This window comes from Furipterus horrens, unplaced genomic scaffold (genome assembly GCF_987537825.1).
Source record: "Furipterus horrens unplaced genomic scaffold, mFurHor1.1.pri manual_scaffold_17, whole genome shotgun sequence".
Classification (NCBI taxonomy): domain Eukaryota; kingdom Metazoa; phylum Chordata; class Mammalia; order Chiroptera; family Furipteridae; genus Furipterus; species Furipterus horrens.
The window spans coordinates 17,707,866-17,730,889 of NW_028327187.1; the positions used below are offsets into that span (position 1 = coordinate 17,707,866).

Below are 23,024 nucleotides of genomic sequence, written 5' to 3' on the forward strand. Positions count from 1 at the left end.
CTTACCCAAGATGACACAATTAGAAAGGAATATAACCTGGATTCAAACCCAGGTAGTATGGGTCCAGAGGCCATGCTCTTGACCATTACACAAGCTGTGTATCTGCTATAGGCCAGAGTTGTAGCACAATAGTATGGTAAAGCATGTCTATAAACTATAAGGGAGCTCTTTGCATTGCATGGTAATGTGCATTGTGTGTCGACACATTGGGGAATGTTTATGTGCATTGCAGAGCTTCCATTTTAGAGCAAGTCTGTGTTGTGATGCAATTATGTACAGTGCAGAAGAAATCTATGCATTTTTAGGCATGCCTGTGAATTTTAAGTTTTGTAGGCGTGATTATGTTGTGGGGTAAGTCTATGTCCCAAAGGGCTTGTCTGTATATTTAGGATGAGTCTTGGTGTTCAGTGGTATTTGTGTGTGTTGTGGAGCAAGTATATATATATATATATTAATGGAAGGATCTATGCATTTTGGTGGAATTCTGTGCATGGCTGGGCATTATCTTGTTTATTGGCAGCAGTGTGAGCAGTCCATGTATTTTGAGGTAAATGTGGGAATGGTAGAGCAAATGGTTGCCCGTGTTTTGGAGCATGTGTTTACACTGTGTAATCACAAGGAGTGTGGTTTTGTGAAGTGAATTTGTATGGCAAGTGTGGGTTGTGACACAATTCTGTGCATGATAGCGGTGGAGAGTTGTGCTATGGAATGTGTTTGTATGTGTGTTTGTCTGGGCTGGGTTGCATCAATGTTGTGAGACAAGAGTGAGGGTATTGTGGGTCATGCCTGTGACTGTGTCCTCAGGGGCACATCAGAACACTTTGCTGAAAGATTAGGAGATTTGGTGCTACTGTGCCGTGAGTGTATCTGTGGTCAAACAAGTCTGCCCATCGAAGGGCCAGTTTGCATGCTGTGATGCAATGCCATGCATTGTGAGGTAGGTCTGTTTATTGCAGTTTGTCTGAAGAATTTGGGGTGTGTTTTGTTGCTACAGGGCCACCGTACACATTGTGTGGTAACTGTATGGTTGGTGAAGGGCTGGATGTTGTTGGGCAAGTGAGTGCACCCTGAGGCAAGTATTTGCATTGTGTGATAACTGTGTTTGTTGTGAAGTGAATTGATGCACTGAAGAAAAGTCTGTGCATTGTGTCGAAACAATCATGGGGAGATACATGTGCTGTAAGATGTACTGTTGCATTTCTGTGCTGTGGGATGAGCTTGCCTCAGTGCTGTGGGGAGAGTCTCTGTGCTATGGGTACTGTGGGCTAAGTCCTTAAGCTGTTGGGGTGCATGTGTCCTTAGGAGCATGTCCTTATGCCGTGCGGTGAGTCTGTGTCTTGTGGGGAGGCTGTGCATCCTGGAGCTAGTCTGCCTGAGGTGAGGAGGGTCTGGGTGCCACAGGGAGAGCCTGTGTCCTGTGAAGACAATTTGGGTTTGTGGGGTATTATCTATAGGCTGTAGGGAGAGTCTGTGCACTGTGAGGCATCTCTGTGGGACACACCACATTCTGTGGGGAGAATCTTTAGGCTGTGGGGAGAAGCTGTGTGTTGTGGGAGACTCTCTGTTCTGTGGGCTTAGTCTGTGTTTTCTGGGATGAGTCTGCTTGATCTGGGCAGTGTCTGCATACTATGGGGCAAGTTTGTGTACTTTGCGGATGGTTTATGTATTGTGCAGCAAGTCCATCTGTCAGAGTCTTTGTGTCCCTCTGCATGGGTCTTCAAGTTGTGCCATGAACTATGTTCTGGGGGAAGTCTGTGTGTTCTGGTGTGAGTCTGTGTTTTGTGAGTAGAGTCTGTGTTCTGTGGGAAGAATCTGTGTGCTATTGGGTGAGGCTGTGTGTGCTGACGAGGGCCTGTATGCTGTGGGATGGAGTCTGGGGAGGGTCAATGCGATGGGAGGGGAGTCTGTGTCCTGTGGAGAATCTTAGTTGTGGGTTTAATCAGTGGGGCATTGAAAGAAGATGCACTGTGGGGAGAATCTTTGTGCTATAGGAAGTCTATGTGCCATGGGCAGAGTCCATGTTCTGTGATGAGAATTTGTGTGTTTTGGGGAGTATTTGTGTGCCATAGGGCATGTCTGTATTGTGTGGAGTGAGTCTTTTTGCCTTGAGAATATGCATGTGCTTGGGAGAATCTGTGTTCTATGGGGTGAGTGTGTGTGCTCTAGGGACTATGTGCCAGGGGAAATGCCTGTGTGATATGGGGACAGTCTGCAATGTCGGGATTTTCCGTGTGCCATGGGCAGAGTGTTTGTGATAGGGTGATTCTGTGTCCCTTAGATGAGTCTTTTTGCCTCTGGGTCTTAGTGGTATTGGAAGTGTCAGTCTGAGTGATATGGAAAATGTCTGTATGCTATAGGCCAATGTCTTTTTGCTGTGGTGTCTGTGCCATGGGAAGAGTCTGTGTGCTGTAGGGGTAAAAGTGTGTTTGTGTTATTTAGCCAGTGAACATTAGAGGGTGAGTTTGTACCTGGCAGTGAAAATCTGTTTCAGGGCAAGTCTCCTTCAATGTCAATAAATAATAATGGGCAAAACTTACACAATAATTACTACTACCAAACACTGTTCTAAGAGTACTATTATTAGCTCTGCTTTATCTCTTACAAAAGTGAGGCACAGAGAGATTGTCACTGGGGGAGGCTTGAAACCAGGCAGTCTATTTTCCATGCTCACATTACTATGAATCTCCTTGCCCCCCCCCCCTCAAAGGGCATCAATTACCTCAAACACAGAAGAGTTCATGGTCAGTGGTGGGCATACTGAGAGCAAGCAATTTGAGAGGAAGACAAAGGAAGTGGCTCTAAGCCTTCCAGGTGTTAACAAAATACAATTCTCTTTATACAATATTGATGGCAGTTTAGCCCAGAAAAACTGACATCATGACCACAGAATAAGTCCTTCAGCAACTCTGGCCCCCAAGATTGCTTGCTCCTTTGCCTTCGCAGCTGCATTATGCCATTGCAGAGGCGGGAATGGGCAAGCCCTGGCAAGCTGCTGTTGCCAGGGAAACCAGCCTCAAGTGGCAAACAAATCACAGCCTAATGCAGCAAATCAAGAAATGACTGGGGCTGTGGCAGTGAGCCAGAAGTGCCCCTTGCAATAAGGGTAGGCAAGCCGTCCTCCAACCTATGTCCCCTTGTTTTCTTTCAGACTAAGTAAAGGCTAGAGGCCAACTCAAAAGTCAGTAGAGAAAGAAGGCTGTGTTGGAAATGGAGGTGGAGGGTCAACAGTGGGCGGCAAGGTAATTTTAATGGCCAAATATTTCTGTGAGCAACATTTAACGCAACTCCTACTAAAAGACTCAGTGTTTTATGCTTGAGCCTTCCACCTGCAGTGAAGAGGTGAGCCACTGAAGTTATGTTCCTATCTACAAGAACTGGGAGCACTCACCCTATAACCCCATTAAATCCCTAGATCAGAATACTGCCTGTAGCAGGCCAGCAAACATTAGTTCTACTCCTCATACACTTCTGATATTTCCCTTTTATACCATTCTAGAAAATCCCAGGAACTGAGTCCAGAAAGCTTTAATTCTCCAAATACCTGAAGAGTAGAAAAAGAGGTTGAAGCAAAAATTCTAGGAGTAATACTAAAGCCCAGGGGTGTCATTTTTTGAACATACAATTAGAATGTCAGGTGTGTCTCAGAGGAATAGCACATCTGGAACAGTGGTGTTATATATTTGGATTCCTCAATTTTAATTTGTAAAAAAAAATTCTAATAAAATAAAAATTTTAATTGTAAAAAATTTTAAATTGTGTTTGAAAACCACTGCCCTAAACTGCATATGCCTAGAATTCTTGAAGAGCCTAAGCATGAACATGACAATTTAGAATGCTTCCAGAAGCTGAAAGAAGGTAGGAGTACTATTGTGGAATGTAAGCATCTTAGGTAGAGAGAAAATGGCCGACCTGTGGAAAGCTACACCCTACCTAATGAGAGAACAGTCGTTGTCATTTCAAATCAGTGGAAGAATGTTGCATTATTCAATAAATGATGCTGAAACAATTGGTGACCTATTTGAAAAAAACAAACAAAATTAGATCCTACTTCATAGCACATGCCCAAATGAATTTCAGATGATTAGAGTTAATTGTAGAAAAGGAAGCAATAAAATGACTAGTGGAAAAATATAGGTGAATATGCTCGTCAAAGGAAAGAAATAAATAAATTAATTTAAAAATGATAGTTGTGGATATTTAAAAATGTAAAGATGTGACAACTAAAAACAACCCCACCATAAATGATTAAAAAAATCAATAAGCAAAAAAAAAAAAACCAAACCGCTGGAAAATAATGATTTTTTATCACATATAATAAATTAGGCAATATGTATAGGGTTGGGGATAGAGGAAGAAACCTTAAACTGGTTCATACCATTTAATCCAGGAATTCCACGTCTATAAATTTATCCTAGGGGGGGGAAACAGAAAAGCATACGTAGATTTATATGGAAAGACATTCCTTAAGTGATAACAGCAAAAACTGCACATATAAAAAACACCCAATAATTGGACATTTAATGGGACACCTATATGATAAAAAATTATGCCTCCACATAACATCACATTCCTGTGGAATATTTTTAAATATGGGGAATTTCTTTCAATATGCTGTTTAATGATTAAAGTAGGTTGAAAACTATATGTACATATGACTTTCATTTTATATATAAATACCAATTTCTATGCATTTATTTGTATGTATTCACAGGAGACCGACAGTAATTATGTTGATAGTAATTATCTCTAGGTTATGAGACAAAGGGTAATTTTTATAGTCATTGTTATATTTTTTCTAAATTTTCTGCAATGACTATAGGATATTTTTATGATATAAAGGAGAAAGACAGCCTTTTTAACAAGATGCTTTAATAAGTGTTATAAAAGCAGTGGGAGCCCAGAAAAGAATGTCTTGGAATGAAGACAATAAAAGGCAAAGTCTAATGTACCAGCATATACTGACAGAGGATCAAGCAAAACAAAGTCAGTATATACTGCATAAAAATTACAGTATTATTTGGATGTTAGTAGGTACAGAATTTCTTATACAAGATGGACTCCTGGAAATTTTTCTTCCCTACACCAGAGAATGGTCACATGTCCCTGGGTGCGTCAGTCATTCTCTTTGCCGCAGTGCTCTGTTCAACACCCTCTTCCTTTGCCTTTAACACACTTTTCCCTTTTCCCCTGCAAAACATGCTACCAGCAGACATTTTCAGCCAGCAAAAAAAAAAAAAAAAAAAAAAGAAAAAAAGAAAAAAATTAAAAAGATTCATCTTGTCGACTTTCTTTTAAGCTTTTTCATTTTTTATTTTTCTTCCTAGATTGCTGTTTTGTCATCTAACTAAAAAAAATCTACCTTTTTTTTCCTTTTGCCCCTTTGAAGTGTCAAAACAATCTGAATTTCAAAGAAATAAAAACCACCACTTTAGCTATTATTTTTCTTTTTTCTTGGAGAAACAGATCTACAAAAGAAATTTCCAGGGGAAAGAACACACAACATCTTACACATTTTCAGGCACATTGCAGAAACATACAGAAAAATCTTTGTTGACAGAAATCTCTGCTATCCTTCTCACATCCATTTTCAAAGAAAGAAACACTGTTTTTACTATACCAATTGGTGCCCACAAATAAAAATGAATCATTTTCAAAATAAAGGCAAAGTCACAATGTTCATTATTTTTTTTCATGACTTTTCATCCTAAAACCAAATTTTGATCTTCCCCATTCAACACATGTTCATTTCTCACATGAAGTAATTAATCTGAACATTACAGGCTGCCCTTCTTATTATTTTCTCTCCTGTATAGATATCAGCCGCATGATTTTCTTAATACTTTTTAAAAATAAGGAATGGTAGTTATCTTTTTCCCCATTGCAAAATAACATTTTTTCTCCTGCTCCCTCCACACTGAGAAAGGAAATCAGGTCTGAGAACATCTTGAATAGCAGCCTATTTTATCACGTGTAATCCAAACATAGTAAAGCTGAAATATCACTCCAAATGCAATTTCTCATTTTAGTGACATCTTCGTCAAGTCTTATTTTGGGAAATATCTTACCAGAATCACAAGGGGGAAGTTTCTATATTTTCTTCCAGCAACTCATTCACCATTTAAGACACAAGCTTTATACTAGAAAAGTGAATGTGGAATACTTAGAATATAATTAACCCATTTCTCCAATGCTTCTGATTAGAACCATAATTTCCTACACAGTTCTGTATTATTCTATTCCATTAAAATATGCCACTTGCTTTAGAAACCATATTTTGGATATCTATCTTACAAAAGATTTCCCAGCTACTTACCATCATCCTGCGCTCTGCCTCCACACCAGCTCTGAGGCTGTCGCACTGAAGGGTGGGCAAAAAGCGGCAGCAGGCACTTGAAAATGGGCTGTGCTCTGAAGAAGGGATCATTGCTATGGAAAGAAATGAAATGCCTTGGGATTATCCTCAAAATTCCTCCAAAAACATAAAAGCATATTATGCGTTACATGCTAAAATGTAAATGCTCATCAAAGGACAGATTTTAATAGCTAAACCTCTGAACCAAATCACACTTAAATTGCCTTGATTTCCAGTGAAACCCCTACAATGCCATGGGCTTTTGGCTCTCCCGTCTCCTAGCAACAGTCTCATTAATTTTTTTTTTCTGCAGTGGTCCTACCAGCCATCAGGTAAGGTCTAGTCTCTGGTAGTGAGCATTACCATTTTATTGTTCAATATGTGTTTTATCCAGGTAAGCAATAAAGAGAGTCAGGCATTCACTAACAAGTTCTCCAGAAGATTTTGGTTTCAAATGACATTCCATTCAAATGACACAGATTGTTCTTGTCCTTTCCCTCGGTGAAATGTCAGGAGACCCCTGACCTAAAGATGAGCCTCAGCAAATAATGTCCAACCCTTTCTGCAATCCTCAAATTACACACAGCCCGTGACTAAAAATGCAGGCCCTCAGCTAGCGTTGTTATCTATTGTACTCAGAGGGAAAAAAAAATGCATGGAATTCACCTGTATTCTTAGTCTTGTTAGCAAGACCAAAAACAATTCATTTATCTATAATTATTAACATGGAAGAAATTGACTATATGTGCAGGAAACAGGAGCAGGTTACTATATAGTATGTATAATATTTGGATAGGAATGAACATATAAAGAAATCTGGAAGTGTATATGCTAAAATATTAAGAGTGATTATGTCTGGGTTTTCTATGTAATGGTGAAGTTTGAGGGGAATTTAAATCATCTTTCTTTTTGTTCACCTATTTAAATAGTTTTCTGCAATTAACATATATCTCTTAGGGTTATTATAACAGTACACAACAATGTGAATGTACTTATGCTACTAAACCATATACATAAAATAGTTAAAATTTTGTTATGTGCATTTCATTATAATAAAAAAGACAGATAGAATTATTCATTCACCCCATCCCCCAAATGTGTATTGAGTCTCGTCACATTCAAAATATCTTTACTGGGGACAGAGATTATAAAAATGAACAAAACACAATCCATTCACTTTCTAAAAGTTCATAATCTAACAAACAACTATCTCAAAAATTTCAATATGGATTTTTACTATAGATGACATACAGAATTTCAGCATTTAGACATAGTTTTTAGAATTTCACCAGTTTTGTGTAACATTTATAACTAGGGTTGTTATATTGTCTGCCTAAAACTATTGGATTCCCAGTGGTTAGAGGAAGTATATAATTATATATTAAATTTTAATGTGTAAATATATACATGCATTTGTATAGTTATATAGAATTGTCATATATTAAAAAGGAAGGGCAGGGAAACTAAGTTAAAGAAGGTTAAAAAGATATGACAAAAAAAAAAAAAAAGAGAGATGGCACCAAATACAATGTATGATCTTTGATTGAATCCTGAATAGAAAGTAAAAGTTATAAAAGACATTATGGGAACAACTGGGGCATTTGAATGTGGATTTGGTATTAGATAATATTAGATCAACATACTAGTTTTTTAGGTATGATAATGTAAGATGACGAACCTGTTCTTGTGAGACACATGTTGAAATACTGAGAGGTGCAGTGCCATAATGTCTACAAATCACTGTGGAAAGCTTTGGAAAAAAATCATATAGAGATATAAAGCAAATGTATCAATGTTAATAATTGGTAAATTTTGGTTAAGTATACACAGGAGTTGCTTTGTGTTATTCTTTTATCTAAAATCCGGAAAATAAAGAATTACTTTAATAAAAATAATCATTGCACAATAACTCTGTTTAAAATTAAAATTCATATACATTTTGGAATTAATGACAATTAGGTTTATAATCTCAGGAAGAGCTTTCCATACTGAGTAGTTGGATGATGAATATTATGCGCCATCTAGTGGTAAAGTCCTGATTTACCATGAGTGAAACAGTTCTAAGAAACACAATTTGGCAATTGACCCACTAAATATTACAAGAATTTAATTGTAATAAATAAATATAAATAAAAGTATTTATTACTATGTATCAATATAGTTTAAATTCCCCCTTAATTTTCAGTATGTATCCTTGGTTAGAGGGGAATGCTTCTGCCCAGGTGTGCTAACAAACCTGGCACATGTCCATATTTGCCCCGTAGGCAAGGCTGAACTGCAAGCTTACGAAGTCTTGCTGAAATGTCCCGTGATTCTCTCTGGGACACTGTGAGACAATCAGCATTGTGAGGACTGTTTTTCACCACCTATCTTATGAGGGGCAGCCAGGAAGCAGTTTCTCATCCACTTCCCTCATTCTGGTGAGTCATGGGAATTTTTCCATCTTTCTTTCTCCCTCAAAGTACAGCTTCTGGTTATAAAACCAACTAAATATAATATGGAAACGGTTCCTCCATAATAGAGCAATGCACTGCTCTTGTCATCTGTCATCTTGTCCCTGTGATTCATTGTCATCCTGTGGGAATAAGGATATGGGGAGCTGACATCATGCTGATCTTCAGAGCTTGCTTTTGCTATCATTGTAAGTAATAGACTGTCTGAGTCCATTTGGCACATTGCCTCCTTGCCAAGCAAATATATGGCAGAATAACAAGCCATACCTAGCAGCTCCTGTGCCTTAGAGTAGTGTTCCCCAACTTTTTTGTCACCGGGACCAGTTTCATGGAAGATAATTTTTCCACAGACAGGGGTGCGGGGATGGGTTTCAGGACAATTCAAGTGGATTACATTCAAGCTCACCTCCTGCTGTGCGGTTCAGTTACTAACAGGCCCGGACCGGTGCTGGTCTGCAGACCAGAGAGGTTGGGGGCCCCTGCCTTAGAGAATTTGTCATTGATTGGCAAAAAGCTATCTACAGATGTTTGTGTGTATGTGTGTGTGTGTATGAGTGTGTATGTACATAGAAAGAGAGTACACAAACTTCATACATTCTAGTGAAATGTACAAGCTTTCTTTTCGAGGTTAGAAATAAGAAAATAAGATGAGTGATGCGCATTTTTATAATTTCTATTCAACATTGTGTCAGGGTGGGGGTGGGGTGGAGAGCAGTGGCCAGTGTAATAAAATTGAACAGAGGTAAAAGGAATGAAGAGTAGATATCACCACATTAACACAAGCACCCAAGTAACCACTTAGTCATAAGCAACAAATGACAAAGAGAAAACTATACGGCTTCTTTGTGAGTCCAACACATTGTTTCAGGACAAATAAACAGAATTGGCCCTCAGCTATGGCCCCTCTTTCCTCCCAGGTATCCCAGTGCAGTGGCTCTTGATGCTCTTGATGTGACTTGCCTGCTTAGTCACCTAATGGAATCTTCTACTCTTACTCAGAAGGCAGACTGAAGGGGCTCCCAATAAACATCAATAGTAATAATAGTAGTAGTAGTAGTAATCATAATAGTAATAATAATGCCTGCAATGACTGCAATGCATCAAATATATTAAAAATCATTATTAACATTCTCCCAAATCTTTGGTCAACATTGGTAGTTTACTGGAGTAACAACAACTCCTTATTCTGAAAATTGAAATTAAAAGAGAAATATTCAAGCATGTATCTTAACTCTCCTATACAGACTATATTTCAACATAATCAAGTAGCTAATAAAGGGAAGTTCCTTTTTTTTAAAGAAAATTTCTGGCTAATAAATGCAGAGGGAATGAGTGAATTATTTTCTAAAAATCACCATTTTGTAACCCTCAGAAAAACAATGGATCTAGGCAACAATCTGCAATAGCTGCCAAAACCATTTAGTGAATGATTAATGAGGAATTTCTTTTTCTTTTTCTTTTTTTAAAGATTTATTTATCTTTAGAGAAGGGAAGGAAGGGAGAAAGAGATGGAGAGAAACATCATTGTGTGGTTGCCTCTTGCACTCCCCTCACCAGGAACCTGGTCTGCAACCCAGGCATGTACCCTGGCTGGGAATCAAACCAGCAACCCTTTGGTTCTTAGGCTGGCACTTAATCCACTGAACCACATCAGCCATGGTGAGGAACTTCTTTTTAAATAACAAAAAATAACTTCCCAGTTCCAACCTCCCCAATACCTTTTATAATGTTCATAGAATTGTGATATCAGCTCTGGTAAGGACAGTAAGAGAAGGGAAAATTACAGTTCTGTATTGTGTTCTAGAATGCCACCATTTAAAAAAACCATGTAAGTATCTTTGTTGGAGAGTTCTGGAAAGAATATTTATACCAGAGGAGTGAGTCTATTCTAGCTCTGACCTAAATTACTTTCTGATTTAAATGTAATCCAATTTAAATAAAATATCTGAAAAAAAAAGGAACCGTTTAGGAAGGATCTTGAAGATAAAATCTGGGACTCAGGACTGTTAAGGCAGGTCATCAGTGGCACTGTTTCTGTGAGACTCCAGGGACTCCAGAGCTAACTCTTGGATCCCCATTTGGGAGACAAGGAGAACAGCATTGCTGAGCTACCGCAGGCACACTAACAGACTCAACAACAGAGTCACACTTGCTGCACATGCAGCAAAGTACGATACCCAGGACCCATCTCAGCAGGAAAAGAGGAGCCAGTATCTGGAGGACTGGCAGAACTGGAACCATATTCCACTGAGGCTGTATCCTGAGCTGTTGATGTTTCTAAACCTGGTAGTACTAAAAAAAAAAAAAAAAAACATAAAAAACTCTAATTTCACTTAAATCCGGAAATAGAAAAGATGATATGGTGTTTGCCACCTAATGCCTAGGAAATCTAAGACTATAACACATTTAACTGCTTTTCTTTGCATAAAAAGAAAGTCAGTTGAATTTTCCAGCTGTTTGCATTCCTCAGTACATAGCCTGTAGCATGGGATTGCACCAGTGCAATCCAGCATAAACTAAATCACAAAAGGTAACCTAGGAAGCTCTACTCTTCTGCCGAGAATTTGGACAAAAGTGTAATTTTGACCTGAATTCAAAAGCTTTTGTTATAAGAGGAGAACACCCAGAATTGGAGCTTATTTGTTAACCCAACTAGAAACGTTAGCAACTATCAAATAAGGAGAAAGCTGGAGAGCACAAGTGAGCATGAGTGTAATGAGAGTTAGTGATGAGCCTGAGATGACTCTCTTCAGTCTGTCCATTAAATATCAAAATTTCATCACTTGTTCTTCATATGATATAATATAAATGTTTCCCTATTTTGAAGATTCTCCCCTGGAGAGCCTCTAGTCTTTCAGAAGGTGGTACTACAAACTTACCAAAATAGTCCCAATTTTGCCTGAAGAACACAGTAAAGAGTAGTGTTGTTCCTTCTGATGATCAAAAATACTTTTGGAAACTATGTAGCGAAGCACCAGGGAGAGGGAAAATCCAAGCATTGTACTAGGTGTTCTGGTGCAACAGTGAATAAGACAGACAAGGGTCATGCCTTAAAAGAGCTTACAGGTTTAAAACAGAAGACAAACCAATACAAGGAACCAACAAATAATAAGAATGTAAGATGGTGCCCTGGCTGATATAGCTCAGTTGGTTGGAGTGTCGTCATAAACCACAGGGTCACAGGTTCAATTCCCTGTCAGGGCACATGCACAGGCTGCGAGTTTGGCCCCCAGTCGAAGTGCATATGAGAGGCAACCAATCAATGTTTCTCTCTCACATCAATGTTGTTTCTCTCCCTCCCTTCCTCTCTCTCTAAAAAAAAAAAAAAAAAATCAGTGGGCGTGTGAGGATTTTTAAAAAAAGAATGTAAGACAGTGATGAAAATAAACAGAGTAATATGACTGCACCTTTGGTTGTCAGGAAAGGTCACTCTGATGGCGTGACATTTGAGCTGAGGCTCCAAATGACAAGGAGTAGACCAAGAAACTGTACGTGGAGGTGCTACCTGCGCTGACAGAACTTCCAGTGCAAAGTCCCGTGAATGGATGAGACTGACACATCCAAGGACAAAAGATGAAAAACAATAGGAGATAAGGCCAAAGTCAACTGTAACTGGAAAATACATTTAAAAATAAAATAAAATAATTTTATTAAAAATTTTTATAAAAAGGTAGGGCCCTCTTAGAAATTCTAATAAAATTGTACATCTAATTGCAATGGAAAACTATTCCAGGGTCTTAAGCAGGTAAATTATGTGACATGATTTATGAGCAAAACAGGTTTCTCTGAAGAAGAAGTTCTGCCTATGTGTTGCGGACTCTGACCAGTGGGGTCTATGGCATTGCAAATGAGGGGGAACAAATGCAAATGGACTCAGTGAATCCTGTGGAGAAAAGGGACAGAGTGGCCACCCTCTAGGTGGGAGAGCATCTTGACACTTGCCTAGACAGGCTCTTTATTACCATTCTCAGGGAATTACATCCAAGAGAATCATAATTATCCTACTAAAGTTACTTTGAATGGTTATAGCTTACAGATAAAAAAGTAAGAGCATGTCTTGCATGCAGGGGGATGATAAGGATGGGCAAGCCGGCCACATCCTGTCCTTGAAACAGCTCAGAATAAACCCTACGAAGTTACTTCAAGGTTATACGCCAAACATCTGTTTTTCTCAACCTTAGGGTGAGAGAGTTTTAGCAAAAGCAAGCTTTAAAGCAGCCTAGATACAATGCAGGTCTGATTCTCGCAGGAAAGCCAATCTGCAGGCCTGGGTCCTGTGTGCCACCTTGCGCCTGTCAGTTTTCTGGACCAGGACTGAGCTACAATCGCCACTGCCACGTGGACTGGTTCCCTATACCTCCCCCCTTGTTTTTAGTTAGGTCAGCTCTAGTAATAAGACCTACAAAGCTTGCTACTTGCTGGTCTCTTACACGACCCTGGAAGAATAATTTGTAAATACAGCAAAGCACACAGAGTATTATTAAAATCAGTAAGCAACCGGTAGCTCCTAGGACCCACACCCTTAGGTTAAATCCATTAAACTAGTTCTTTGGGTTTAGCCAGCTGAGATTATCAGGGAGGGTTTGGAAAATCTCTTGCTTAGTGAGCTGCTTAATGTCTATAAGCTGTTTTGAAGTTCAAATTGTACCCGATCAATTTGGCCTTTTAGGATGGTGGAAAAGGCACTCTGTAAATGATGTTATATATCAGCCCAAGAATGCTGACTCAAGTTCTATTTTAGTGGGGTGATATATAGTCTAGAGAATCTGGGGTCACAGGTGAGCTGTTGTCTGGTGACCAGGGCATTCTGTCTTTCTCCCAACTACAGTATGGCCGATTCTGTGGCTGAGAGTTGGGCCGGGGATTCCTATCAATACAGGTCTGCAATAGGACATCATAGGGACCAGTCTTGTTTAACCAGCAGCTGTTCAGGGCCTTGAGTCTTCCAGGTCTTCGCTAAGACTTGGTCCCCTGGTTGGAGCACATGCAAGGGCTTCTTAGGTGGATAGATAAACCTGCAATAAACAAACTTGTGCAAAATGGTTAATTTACATAATACATAACTCATAAACTAGATTTTGAATCTGTAAGACTATGGAGACACCCAGGTATAGGGCCATTACTGGAATAATACTTCATCTTTGATGATGTTATAAACCTGGGACTTTCTGTGTGTAAAGCAGAGACAAGCCTATTTCTGTAAAATATCAGGGGAGAATTAAGGGGTTAAACAGTGGCAGCTATTTCTTGTGAGGGAGCTGGGAGTGTAGTGTTCCCCCGTTTCTGCTAGAAAAAAAAGAAACAATTTTATTTTTGGTGATTACTGCATTCCTTTAGTGTGTTTAAAAGTGGGCTGTTTTTATTATCTAATAACTTTGACAACTTCACAAAGGTTAGAGAACGCAGGGAAGATAGCAAACTTGGCACAGCTTGTTTTGGGGACTGCAGTTTTTAGTTCTAAAACCTACAATGTTTTAAAAACTTATATTCTTACTTTTTTTTCTTCCTCTTTCTTTTCCAGTTGTTCCTGATTTATTTATAAACATAGTTTTTGCTTCAGATATTGGGGTAGTACTAATTTTGCTCTTAATATGTAGATTCAATTGAGGTATATTTTGTAAAAGTTTATCTGAAGGAAGATTGATTTCGAGTTTTTCAACATAATTAGCTATTGCACATTGAAAATATAGGGACTGGCTAAGAAGCTGTTGTAAATAAACTTGAGTTAGGGGTAAGTGAATGACCTCTGGATCATAGCCAAATAATTGCTAAGTTCTATTTCGCCCTTTGATTCATAGTGGCAAAGGGCGGAGACATAAGTAGTTATAATTTTTGAGGTTGATGGGTAAGAAATAACCATTTAATTAGAGTGAGCTGTGGCTTCAGCTGCCCAAGAAGTCCTGTAGGGGAGCGTAATGTAGGGAAGCAGAAAAGCCTGATGGGGTAAGAAGGATTAATTCTTTCTATTTGCCTGGTTTTAATATGCTGGTTTATAATATTTAGTTTTTTTATAGCCCGAGGAGATAAAGTATGAGATGAATTTAAATCTTAGTCTCCCTTAAGGGTGTTAAAAAGATGAGTAAGCTGGTGGTAGCTGTACCAAGGCTAGGCCTTATCCAATTGATAACGCCTGACAATTGTTGGAGATTATTGAGAGTTAAAGGCTTCGGAGAATTGATTTGGAGCACTTAGGGTCGCCAAGGCTTGGATTGTTGTGCTTTCTTAGGAGCTACCTATTAGCCTGCCTGAGCTATAGATTACTGTAAATGAGCAAAGGTATTAGCCAATTGTTTTTTAGGTTTAGAATTTAGTTATTGTTTTAAAGACTTATATGATTACATGTTTTGTAATATATGTAATTTTGTAATATAACATTCTAAAATAATTATTAGAATTATAAATAATTAGAACTTGGTAGACTTTTGGAGGTTTCTGTAAAATTTCCTTATTTGACAAAACTTTCTAAGTATTTTAAAATGTATTAAGTCTGATTGGTTTAGAATCTTCTTTTTGGTAAGAAGAAAATAATAAATCCTTGAGATATTTCAAGGGCCCTTTGAAATAACTCAAGGCTATAAGGAAGTCTTTTAAATTCTAAATCTTGGAAGTCCTGTCAACCAAGGCGTATACATTATGAAATTATATTTGACTATTTATTTAAAGTGATAATAAAAGGTATATAACATTAATATAGGTTGACAAAAATTCAGTTCTTAGCATTGAGAGACATGAATTTTTGAACATTAGTTGAGTATTTGAGTAATATACCACAATATATAATTTATTTATTACAGAACCTTAGTTTTTAAGCAATTGTCAAGTTTTGGATCAAGCAGGAGTAGGCGGACCTGTGTTAGCCATCAGAGGTGGCAAGAGCTATTGTGGCTTTCCAGGATCCCAGGGGGAAGGGGCCGGTGGAGCTGATTGTTTGGCAGGGATTGTAAATTTCAGCATGTCCCCTTTTCCCCACCCCCCCTTCTACTTCCATCACAGCTGCGATGCCTTCTAAACCTAAGTTATTTTCCTTATTTTCCCTTTGTTTTTCTGAGACCGCAGCACTCTGAGCTATGGCAGTATGCAGTACATTAATCAGAGGAACTTTAATAGAAACACTACTATCCTGTAGAGATTTTAGCTTGTCACCTGACTTTTCCCAAACTTTACTATCTAGAATCCCTTTGTCAGGAAAAGCAGGGTAGTATTCCTTTATAGTTTGTAAAAGCTGAATTAAGTGCTGTTCCTTTACCATACATCCAGTTCTTTAGAGAAACTGTTGTAGCACACGCAGGTAAAATTCCTGCTCCTTGCATAAACCAGAGCCCATTCTTGTCTGGCAAGAAGGTCTGTTTTGCTTTTGATTTGCATCTTTTCGATATTCACCGCTCATGCTGAATTTTAACTAGGGTCAAAAATGTGCTGTTGGTGTGAGACAGTCGGGGAGGGCTGCTGGAGACTCGGGTACCCTCTCCCTGCTTATGGGTCTCGGTTTCTCCCCTAAACTGGAGGGGGGGGCGCTCAGAGCACTTAGATGACCAATGTTTATATTGTGCGTCCCCGGATGAGCAAGAAATTATATTAAATTGTTTTGGAGGTCTCTGTAAGGCCCCTGCACATCTCAAGAATTAGTCCCAGGCACCCTCGCAAGGTTCCGGCTCATCTGGGAACACCCGATTTCTTGAGCCAAGGGGAGGAAGTGCCTTTTATCTTCGGAGCTTGGCAAGTGCGAAACACTCTCATAAAAACCCTATGACTGACACTAATTGCTTCCTGAAAGCGATTTTCGGAGTCTGGTCAAAACCAAAAAGACTCATTAACTATGCACTTTCTTTATGTGGGCGGACGGAGGGAAAAGGCGCAAGCCAAAAAGGACCACAAGAGGTAGCCTAAGAGATCCCTGTTTCTCTTGTATTCAACACACCCTATGACCGTACCAAAGAGCACTTGGTGTCTCCTACCCTTATCTGGGCTGATGCATGCACTCCAACCAAGTTGGTGTGTTGTCCACAACGATGGCTCATAGACTCTGAAGGTCCCGTGTTCGGGCACCAGATGTCGTGGACTCCAACCAGCAGGGTCCGCTCTGTTACAGAGTGAAAGGGGGTTCTTTCACGTGGCACCTTGATGTAAAACCCAACAACTAGTGTTGAGGAAAACAGGTCTTTATTTACAATATTCCAACCTGGGGATGGCAGTGAGCACTTCAGCTCAAGAACCTTGTTCTCCCATGGGACCCAGCACTTCCCTTGCTTCCCAAAAGGCTAGAAGCCAAAAATATGCCCAGAAGTTCCCCGTCCCTTATCTGTCAGCTCTCTCCTTCAGGGCCTGGGGTACAATGTCATCAGCCTCCATATAACAGTCCAGGAAAACGTGCCATGTTGCACTGGATCACGCATGGTTCTCTCTCTGCCCTTTCAAAGCCACACGGATCTCTCTTTCCTTCTAAAACCACAAGTCGTTCTCTTTCTACCTCCTTGCAAACCACATGGAGTTCCCTCTCTGAAAACTGCGTGGATCTCTCTCTCCAAAAAAATGCCTGCTGCCTTATTTTTAAATCCCTGACTGGCCTGTGATGTAGTGGGCATGGTTACTGGTTCTGACCATTCACAGAACCTTGTGCAGGCCCTATATGCTCTTTCCTCACCATTCTATGGTCAAAACCCCTCCCATCTCCTTGGGGCCTTGGAAGAACCAAAGTCATTTGCATAACTAAGACACTAGCTACCAGCCATAGGTGTGCAAAGGTGTCTTGAAAGCTGCCCACTTCCCCAATCCCCCAACCACAGGCTTTTGGGATTTTGCGCGACTTGCTCTGTAACAACTCTACTTTAGAATTCTGAGGGGAGCAGAGCATGTTAGTTCAAAGAATAGACAGGGTATTTAACTAGACTACAGTTAAACTTTTATTTTTGTATCTTTAAAAGAAAAATTGCAATTACTTCAAAATTCTGTCTTGGTCTGTGTATCGGTTAACATCACTGTCCATAATAATTAGATGAACATTTGCTCAAAATTAAATACTATAATCTTTGTTGACTTTAAGCTGAACATTCTCTTTAGGGAATTGCTGTTTTCGTTTCTTTAATTTTGTGGTTGGTACACACAAAATGCTTGTTCTGAGATTATATGAACATGGCCATATGACTTTATGGTAATTATTTCATGCACATGTTTTGGTATTAGAAAACATTAATCCAGGTATAGATGATTTGCAAGTAAACAGTTTTATTTAAAGTCATTTGTCTTTTGTTTTGTTTAGCATTTTTTGATTGAATACTAGTGGGAATTCTGTTTATTTCCAAAGACAGCAATCAACACCTGGCAATCTGAGAATACAGAAAGTGAATATTTGCTGAGCATATTGCCGTATGTAAAAAATTATTCCATTTCTTATAAAGTAAATAATATAATATCTACATAATATAATAACATTTAGTTAGTGTTAGTCATGATCCCTCCCTGACACCAAGGTTCTTATATTCTGGTGAAGTGGTTTCCTAAACTGTACTACAGCAAAGCAGGCCAGAAACAAAATAAAATCTATTCTTCATGTTCCATGTTAATGATGGCAAACATGTGATGTGAATAGTTCCTCATAATTTCACAAATGCAGTAAAATTACCCTACTAGACATGGAGTACATTATATTAATTTTATTACCATTTACTGTTCTAGCTATAGGAAAACTACATTTTAGTATCCTTGTGTAATTTCAAGTTATTTCCTCGTCTCCCTAAACTTTTCTCTAATCTTTTACCTCCCTCTGCTCTCCTTCCACAGCCTTCCAACCAGGAGGCCCTCTAGTCACATCACAGAAAGCTGAGGACATGGGAAGATGGGTGAGAACCCACAACTGCTGTCAGAGACATTGTGCTGAACTACTGCAGAGAGAACCAATGTGGCCACCACTCACCTACACAGCACTTTTGTGCAAATTTGAGAAAGGTGTCCCCTCAGGACAGATGGTTTAGTAAAAGATGACCCTCTAAATTAGTAAGGCACCTTCTATTGTTGGACATATTAGAAGTGAGAACCCTCTCTGGGCTTACGCAGCCCTGTGGGCCTGTGACAGCATGAGGAACATGGCCTGGCTTTCAGGCCTTACTGCCCACCATCACAAATTACATAGTTATGCACAGCAGCTCTATGAGCAACACTCCTGGCAGTTCTTTTTTCTGTCTTGGCATTCTCTCCTGGAACCCCATAAGACACCTTGATTCAGAGTTCTATGAGCCAGAAGGCCACTGATGTATCTTGTAGCTATCTCCTCCCTCAGAAGGCATTCTTTCTCTTTCTCTTTTGCATATTTGCTAAATGCCTGTTATGAGAAAGCCACTGCTCCTCACCCATCCTCATGAATTACAAACACATGGGCTTATTCAGCTTCCTAAAGCTCATGTATGAATGTTTCATTGCTTGCCTACTTCAAAACCTTTGTCTTCCCCAAGCACGGAGCATAGAACTCGAGTCCTGGCCAAGGGATCAAAAGTCCTGGGTTATGGTCCTTACTCTAACACTAACTAGTTTCTTGTGAGCTTGGATAAAACCTAATATATCAGATTCTGAGACCTCCTCTACCCCTAAGCTTCTGTGATTCCCAGCTCTAGTTGACAGTATAGGTTTAATCATGGAGAGAAAAAGTAGAATTGCTTGCCTCATAAGATTGAGAGGTAGTTCCCTGGAAAAATCCAATTTTCTTGTGCAATCTTTGACTTGTAATTATATGAAAAGATGCTCACTGCATGCATTTTAAGAGATACATAAATTAAAGTACACGGAAATATGGGTTTCCAACTATTATACTGAAAGAGAAAAGAGTGTTTAATAACATACTTGGCAACGGAATAGGGAAACAGATAAGCTGATACAGTAGTCCCTCTTTATTGACGGGAGATATGTTTCACAAACCTTAGTGGACACCTGAGTCTGTGGATAGCATCAAACCCTTATATACTATGTTTTCTCCTATATATACATACATATAATAAAGTTTAATGTATAAACTAGGCACAGTAAAAGAACAAGAATAACTAATAATGAAATAGAACTATTATAACAATATATTGTAATAAAAATTATGTGAATGTGGTCCCTCCCCCTCTCCCTCTCACTCTCCCTCTCAGACCAATCTGATAATGGAGACAAGTACGAAGTGACTAACTGGCAGGAGCATATACAGTGGAGATACTGGACAAGGGATGCTTCACGTCCATGGCTGGATGGGGAAGGAGGGTGTGAGATTTAATCAGTCCTTCAGAATGGCATGCAGTTGAAAACTTATGAATTATTTATTTCTGGAATTTCCTTTTTTATATGTTCAGATCATGGTTGACCATGGGTAAATGCAACTGTGAATGAGCTGAAACTACTGTACATTACTTGTAGCAGTATAAATGAATGCACCCAACTCTTATAGAAGTAAACTGGCAATATTCATTTAAAAAGCAAAAGAATGTATATTCTATTTTTTGACCCAGAAATGTAACTTCTAAGACTTGTTTCCTAAAAAATAGACTATTCTGTCCTGGCTGGTGTGCCTCAGTGAATTGAGTGCCAGCTAGCAAACCAAGGGGTCGCCGGTTCAATTCCCAGTCAGGGCATATGCCTGGGTTGCAGGCCGGATCCCCAGTCGGGGACATGTGAGAGGCAGCTGATCAATGTATGTCTTGCACATTGATGTTTCTCTCCCTCTCTTTCTCCCTCTTCCCCCTCTCTATAAAAGTAAATAAGTAAAATGTTAAAAACATAGACTATTCCATTTCCCCAATCCATTTACTCTCCCATGCCCCTAGAGGACTATCTTACATATTTTCCCCTTTTCTCAAACTCCTAATATATTTTTCCCCCACAGGCTCATGCTCAAGCGATGGTCTTGTTTCTTCTTTCACTGAAAAAACACAAGTGGTCAAAAGAGAGCTTCTGCAAGCTCCCACCAATACACCCTCCTTTCACTTGGACCTGCACTCATTCTCTGCCTTCCCTCCAGTTTTAGATGAACTAACCATGCTAAGGCCAACCCCTCTGCCTGTGCACAAAATTTTACCCCAACACCAACTCAGGGACATCCTTCCTATAATTCTTTTCCTTTCCTGCATCATTACATTTCATCTCTCTACAGGATCACTCTCATTAGCATATAAGTTTAATGTATAAGTTAGGCACAGCATGCTGTCATTTCTCCCATAGCCTCCTTCCCTCAGTCCCCTCTACCTACTGCTCTACTTACAGTAAATTTGCTATCCCTTTTCAGTAAAGCTCCTCAAAACAGCTGCCACAACTTGCTGTCTCTAGCTCTTTCCTCCCCTTTTCTCTCCCATCCATTCCAACCAGGAGGCTTGTATCCTCCCACTCTGCCACAACTTCTGCCAGTGTCTCTAACTACTTCTCCATGGCCATTTCATGGTCAACTCTCAGGTCTAACCTTACCTGAACTACTTTCCTTTTTTTCCGAACATTTTATTATGAAAATTTTCAAATGTGCAGGGAAGCTGAAAAAATTGTGCATTGGACACATCCATTAGCTCGATACTAAAATTAAACATTTTACTATATTTACTTTTCACAGCCTATGCCGTTTTTATCATGCCACTTTGCCCTTTCTAGAGGCAGCATGAACCTTGGGTGTTTCTCAGCTCTAGTAGGCTGTCACCTCATCCTGTACAGTGAAGGGACAGAAAGTGAGGGAAGGAGGTAAGGGGCAGGGGACAGTCAACTCAAATGGTCAGATTTAAGGAATGAATGAGTAATATAGTTATATCACCTATTGCTCTTTTATTCAATTAATACTAACGATAATTTCTGGGCTTTTCCCCCGGGTGCAATGGGAAATGAGACTCTTATCCAAGAGATGAAAACCCAGGCAGATAAAGATATAGCATATGCTATACCTAAAAGATATATCAAATGGGATATAGGGAATATAAATTTATAAAATTCACTCTGAAATTGCCCTGTAATCCCCTTTCATACAGCACTATACAACTTGAGCCAATAAATGCATCATTTATTCAGAAACATATGGCCACAGTTTTTTTTAACCAAATAGATTGCAAGTATCTCTCTGAGTCAGGAATTCAGATTTTCTACAATGCAGGAAAGAGGTGCTTTGAGTAGGAACAGGAAGCAGATGAAATAAGGAAGCCAGGCATTCAGTGGAAATTTAATTTGTATTTGTTTATGCAGACTGTGGAATCTAGTCTCAGTTCCCTTTTATTTATTAAAAATGGTATTTCTGATTTCTTTAGGTATATCTGATTTTCTTTTCTATTCCTCTATGGGAATAACAATATGATTAACAAATATGTCACTCATACACAAAGTTAAAACAAAATTATCATGAGAATTTATTTTATTTTATTTTGATCTTAAGCAGTGTTTTCACACAGGCCAGCTCTTGCTGACATAATTTTAAGTGTGTATATAGCCAGCCACCTGCATTTCTCTGAAAGGTAAAGTGATTATTTTTTTGCAACATATAAGTGTATACTAAACAACATGCACTACACATTAGATAGGCAATTTTATATTAACTACGGTGTTATTTACTGTCAATTGATGATGATGATGATGATGATAACAATCACTAAATTTATAGTCCAATAAATGTTCCAGATCAGTGTTTTCTAAAAAGTGGTAATGTGCTCCTGAGTTGCTTCATGATGTCAATTGTTTATAAAGGAGTCAGAACAATTCAACTAGTAGAGAACATCATAGTGCTTCGCATGTATTAAATATTTTAAAACACTTTTCTGTTACACACATATACACACATTGGGTTATTCTGTAAAATGTATTTTCTATCATGGGTCCTGGTCAACAAAGTTTTTTAAAATATCTTTTTTTATTTTTCAATTACAGTTGCCATATAATACTATATTAGTTTTAGGTGTACAATCCCATGATTAGACATTTATATAACTTACAACATGATCACCCCAAATAAATCGAGTACCCACTGACACCACATATAGTTCTTACAATGTTATTGACTATATTCTATGTGCTGTATTTTTATCTTCATGGCTATTCTGTAACTCCAGTTTGTACTTCTAAATCTGTTCACATTTTTCACCCACCCCGCCTCAAGACCCTCCCCTCTGGCAACTGTCTGTTTCTGTTCTGTTTGCTTATTTTGATTTTTAGATTCCACATATAAGTGAAATCATCTGGCATGTGTCTCTGTCTAATGGATTTCACTCAGCACAATGCCCTTGAGGTACATC

At 38.9% G+C, this 23,024-nt stretch overlaps 1 long non-coding RNA gene across 2 annotated transcripts in view; it reads right to left on the reverse strand.

Moving 5' to 3' along the window:
• Nucleotides 1-6,368, reverse strand: part of LOC149990601 (uncharacterized) — a 50,873-nt gene extending 44,505 nt beyond the window's left edge. The window contains exons 1-2 of one of the 2 annotated variants that reach the window (XR_016508653.1): nt 4,376-4,412; nt 3,931-4,014 (exon numbers count right to left, since the gene is read on the reverse strand). This is a non-coding gene — a long non-coding RNA (uncharacterized LOC149990601). Of the gene's footprint in view, nt 1-3,930; nt 4,015-4,375; nt 4,413-6,313 lie in introns of those variants that run through there. The other variant, XR_016508654.1, reaches the window with a different exon arrangement.
• Nucleotides 6,369-23,024: the final 16,656 nt, after the last annotated feature.